Raw genomic sequence first — 5,000 nt, 5'->3', positions numbered from 1 at the left:
TCTCTTCCGGGAGGGAAATAGCTGTCGATCACGAGTCCAACACGTGATCCAAAGACCAAGGTGAATCACACGTACACACGCACGCACGCGTGCGCACAAGTTGCTCAAGAGAACGGGATGACGACCTGCAGCAGTGTTATGATGCTTTTTCAAGCCCTGGGTGGGCCGCCGAATTAGTAGTATGTGGGTGTGCGTGGGTGTGATTCATCACGATATTGGACCACGTGCTAGGCTTATGATTGGCAGCTACTATACTTCCGGGTTAGAGTTCAGAGCTCATCTATAGACCGATATATGTGCAATGCCGTGACATTCCCTTGCACAAGGGGGACAGTAACGTTTCGCAGTGTAAGTGGAGCTTTCAAGCCATGTGTACAGTTCAAACTGTGATTTTTTCTCTTGGAAAAAATCATGTTGAATTTGTTAGTTTTGAACTGAACTATACGTTGATTACTCTGTAGCGATATGGTCAACCGCCTTGGTGTCCATCAGAAAATGAGTCTACAGGATATGCTCAATTTAATGGCCAATTTATTCATTTCTGAGAAGAAGGGCTTGCCTCCTCCTCACCACGCCCAGAGGGGAGCTGATGTTGGGTTTCTCCAGGAACCATGCCCGTTTGCCTATGTGTAGTGTACGTGTGTGTACCTATATGTGCTTATCTACACGTTTCGTGTTTATGTATGTTTTGTATGTATATATGTGTGTGTCTACGTGTTGTTTGTATGTGTGTGTGTTTTCAATTTATTTTGTCTTGTCTATGTATTTGTGTGTATTTGTTTTATGCGTTTCATGTTTGTGTTCGTTTGTACATGTGTGTGTTTGTGAGCCAGCAAATCCCTGGTGTGCATCTGTTGGCCTGGTTTGAGTAGGACCTTTGAAGGACCTGAAGGCGGAGTCCCAAACCTGAGGGCGGTACACGTGAGTAAACACATGCGGACACGTGCACAAACACCGATCTCCAGGAGTCAAGTGTTTTGTCTTACTTACAAGGGACACGGGGAGTTCGATCACGTTCAAGGCCGAGGTGCGCAGACAAACGTTTATTCAAACGTTTACTCAGACTCCACAAGATTTTGTTCAGCTGAGGAGGAGGAGGAGGGACTTGTGACCGTGACCTACCGAAGTTGACCGTCTTCAAGTTAATAAAACCATCTAGGTTGTAGGTGTTGAGGAACTCGTCTGTTGGGTGACTGCAGGTGCCTGTGACGCAACGCCACCACCTTTGCCCCCGGCACCGACCGCAGCTGCGAAGTGACCCTTCGTAATCGTTGCCTCCCAACACGTCTATCACTATCAAAGTACATGAAGTCTGACCACGTGCAAGAAAAGGTGGGGGGGCTTAGGGATGACGTCATGTCGCCATTGTGAGAGATTTTCAGCGTCAGTTGATAGATGTTGTATGTCTGTTTCAAAACCTGAACCTGAGAAAACACGCTTTCTTTCTCTTTCTCGGGGTACATAGTGTTCCAGCGGATAACGTGTTTAACTCACTCTCTGAAGTGAGTGGTATTGAGAACCATTGGGGGGGGCAGGGAAGGGAAGGGGGAGGGGGGCATAGTTCCAGCAAACGCAATACGAAATGGCACTCACTCGACCTTACTATCACCCGAGTATGACCTTGTTTCTCTCACGACCTTAGACACGCACGGCCTTGGCACTTCGCGCCGAATCGGCACTCGCTCGAAGTCGAGTCCGAACTAGAAAGGGGATGGCCTGACCCATAAGCTGAAGAAAATCTCCGTAGCGTCACCATATGATTTCTTCTGAGGTGTGAATAAAATCGTCTGGCGGTAGACAATGCAATATGTAAAGAGCGCCCCCTTCCCTCCAGATACCCTCACCCATTTCTACATCCGCATCCGTTCACCCATGAACCCTTTGAATGAGGGAAATTCCTCCCAGTTTAATAAAATTGTCTGGCGCTAGCCAGAGGCTAACAAAGATGGCGTCTGTCAGGCTCCTCTTGCTCTCACTCACTCTCACAGCGAATCCGTTAAATGCATCACTCGTATTTGAACGCGTTCGGGAGTGGAGCGGGAGGGGCAGGGTAGGGTAGTAGAGGAGCGTAGGGGGTGGGGAGACGGGGGGGAAAGGGAGGGTGGCGATGTTGCCTTGCTGCTCTTCACAAACAGACATCGAGAGCCACGAAGTAGCACCCCAGAGCGACCAACCGTCTTGCCTACTTCGGCCATGACGTGGCACTCGACGTGGTGGCCGGAGTTGACTGTGGCCTGGGGGTTCAGATGGAGTTCAGAGAAACAAGCGAGGCTGTATAAGAGAGATGGGGCGCACCCTGATGACAATGTGGATTTTTCTATATACTTATTTATTTATTTGTTTATTTTAATCAGCCGTTACTCGCAAAACGAAAAGTGTTTTCGATATTTGGCCTGAGTTGACATTCATACTCCCTGCCCTAGAGATGCTCATGTCAGGGTGATGGTGCCACGGTTGGGCGGCACGCGAGTCACTGCTGGCACAGGTGCCTCGGGAGTGATATTCAAATGTTAAGCGGCGGCGGCGGCGGCGGCAAGAGGCCGTTACACGCTCTGATAAATGGTGGAGAGTGGTGGGGACGGGTGTGCGACGAGGGCGCGAATGGTAGTGGTGGTAGTAGTGGTGGTGGTGGTAGTAGTAGTGACAGTGGTGGTGGGGATGAGATATTGGTGATAGTGAAACTGAAAGTGAAGGCGGTGGGGAGAGGGAGAGGGAGGAGTTGGGAGTGGTGGAGGATGGATGCCATGTTCAAGTAGTGGCTGGCTGGCACTCGACGGCGGTTAAGGCCTGATAGATAACGTTGATGGGGGTTTGGGGGGATGAGGAGCGATTACTTGCCTGGCACTCACCTCTGTGGTGCCACTCTGGACGGTGTCGATTGGATATTGGGAGCAGTGGAGGACACAAGTTCCTCAGACACTTTTTGTTGTGCAAAATTGATATAAAGTAACGAAAATGTCGAGAACTTGCAGTGACTCCTCAAGAATAAGTAGAAAATATTAAATATCATATTCGTTTCTGTTATAAAGTCACTGGCGAACGCTTTGTCGATTACATGTTGATAGAAAAAATAATAACTTTCAGTGTCAGAGTGCATGTTAGCAAACCATCAAAGAACTTGTTCTCCCAGATGTACACCGCAGTCATCTGCCAGAGATCAGGTATGTGTGTGTGAAAGGAGCACGGATGGAGGTGGTGGACTCGTAAAAAAAAAAAAAAAGTCTTTGAGGCAAAGTTCAAAGTGTAACAGCTTTTTATCTGAGTGCCCAAGAAAGGTTGATTTGTTGCTGCGTGGCACTGCGAACGGTCGATCTTGCAGTGCCAAAACAAAAGGGCGACTGTTGCCAGGCATCTCGCAAGCCGTTCAAGGTTTGACAGTACGTTATTGACATATACAACCCTTTGACGGACCGCCGCGCCGCAAGGTTGAATTCCAGCCGGGCGCCAGTCCTGTAAACCAAGAAGAAAAGAGCATCCGTTTATGGAGGGTGAGGGAGGGCATCATGGAAATGAATAACATAAGTACGTAGATTGGTGGTAACCAAAGGAAATGGAGAAGTACCACCCGCTACTGAAGAAAGGGTTCATCGAAATTAAAACTAACAGCCTTCGTTTCTTTGAGAATGCCATCGAGATGAATGAAATAGCCTGACAGCAGCCACAGGTAAAGCAACACTTAGGTTATCTTGAAGGTCTTGATGTGTCTGGTGGGTGGCGCGCTCGACCTGGGGTTCGAGGATACGAAGCTGCCCCAGAGGATCAGCTCTGCCTCGCCCTTGCAGCTTCGCACTGAAACCATCCTCGTGTCTGTCTATCGTGTGAATTTGTGTGTGTATGTATGCACACACACACACACACACACACACACACACACACACACACACACACACACACACAACACACGCGCGCGCGCGGTGGCAGTAGTCAATAACAATTGCACTCTTCACATGAACTGTTCAATAGTTGTTATATCGATAAGGTAATACCGTAAAAAATAATTGTATATTTGTATGCGTGTGTGCGCATGCGTGCGTTTGTTTTACATGGGGTATGCCCAGTTCTTTTCGTAGCGGTTTCAGGACGTGTCGGTACACCCTTGTCCTGAAGGAGCTCCATGGGAAGGAACTTAGGGACGAAGCAAGAGCAGATGGACGAGAACTAAGGCGCTAAGCTTCGGCCTGAATCACCACTTTTGCCCTGTGTGCACGGACACCAAGGGACTTCGCAGTTGCGAGGCGAGATCGAAGCCCAACGCAACAAGGAGATGCTCTTTGGGAAAACAAGAAACATCTCTGTGATGTTGGAGACTTGGATGACGTCAGAGCTTTGGATGACGCCAGAGACTTGGATGACGTCAGAGCTTTGGATGACGTCAGAGATGTGTTTGAATTAAAGCTATGATCTTGCCACGCATTCACGGTCGTTATCATCAGGTTGTGTCACCGTCTCGTGAGCAAGAAGCCTCAGGTTCCCTTCCACACGGCCGCCGGTGATTGCCACTTGCCCCGATGCTTCTGCTACAGCACAAGAAATAGAGAAAAGTTACGGCTTCGGCCGAAAGTAAGCATTGTAGTCTGCGTTCCTCAACCTCTCGACGCAGTCGACACCTACAGTAGGGTAACCCTTTTTTCTTCATATTCTCTCTCTCTTTCTCTTTCTCTCTGCCGTTTGCCCTGCCCTGCCCTTCAACTGAATGAAACCGTCCGGTGGATGACAAAACTGAATGTAGGGGCTCGGAGGACTCGTCAGGTCATTCGGTAGCTGGCCGTGACCCCGATTGGTTCGAGTCCTCCTCAGAGGAGAAAATGAAACAGATTTGAGCTTTTTCATGAGGGGAAGTGAGTACTTGAAGGACTGTGTGTGTGTGTGTGTGTGTGTGTTTTCGTGATGATTTGAAACCTCAGGTGTCTGAAGGAACCCTCTGTCGTCGCTCCCCTCAAAGAGGAAGAAAACAAAGAGACCTCTTGACAATGTACTCTTAGGAACCTTTGTGATCTGCC

General features: G+C 48.9%; 1 protein-coding gene across 3 annotated transcripts in view; it reads left to right on the top strand.

The window, feature by feature from the left end:
- LOC143018074 (uncharacterized) overlaps positions 1-5,000 on the top strand; it is a 98,887-nt gene that overhangs the window by 32,789 nt on the left and 61,098 nt on the right. Inside the window, exon 1 of one of the 3 annotated variants that reach the window (XM_076173170.1) lies at positions 2,780-3,161. The exons of 1 other annotated variant lie outside the window; for it this stretch is intronic. The gene's annotated coding sequence lies outside the window, so the exon portion shown is untranslated. Of the gene's footprint in view, positions 1-2,779; positions 3,162-3,248; positions 3,665-5,000 lie in introns of those variants that run through there. One more of the 3 variants, XM_076173171.1, reaches the window with a different exon arrangement.

This window comes from Oratosquilla oratoria, chromosome 34 (genome assembly GCF_046742065.1).
Source record: "Oratosquilla oratoria isolate Oo_2021 chromosome 34, ASM4674206v1, whole genome shotgun sequence".
Taxonomy (NCBI): Eukaryota; Metazoa; Arthropoda; class Malacostraca; order Stomatopoda; family Squillidae; genus Oratosquilla; species Oratosquilla oratoria.
The sequence above is the reverse complement of the archived record's forward strand: the minus strand, read 5'-3'. Positions and strand labels throughout refer to the sequence as shown.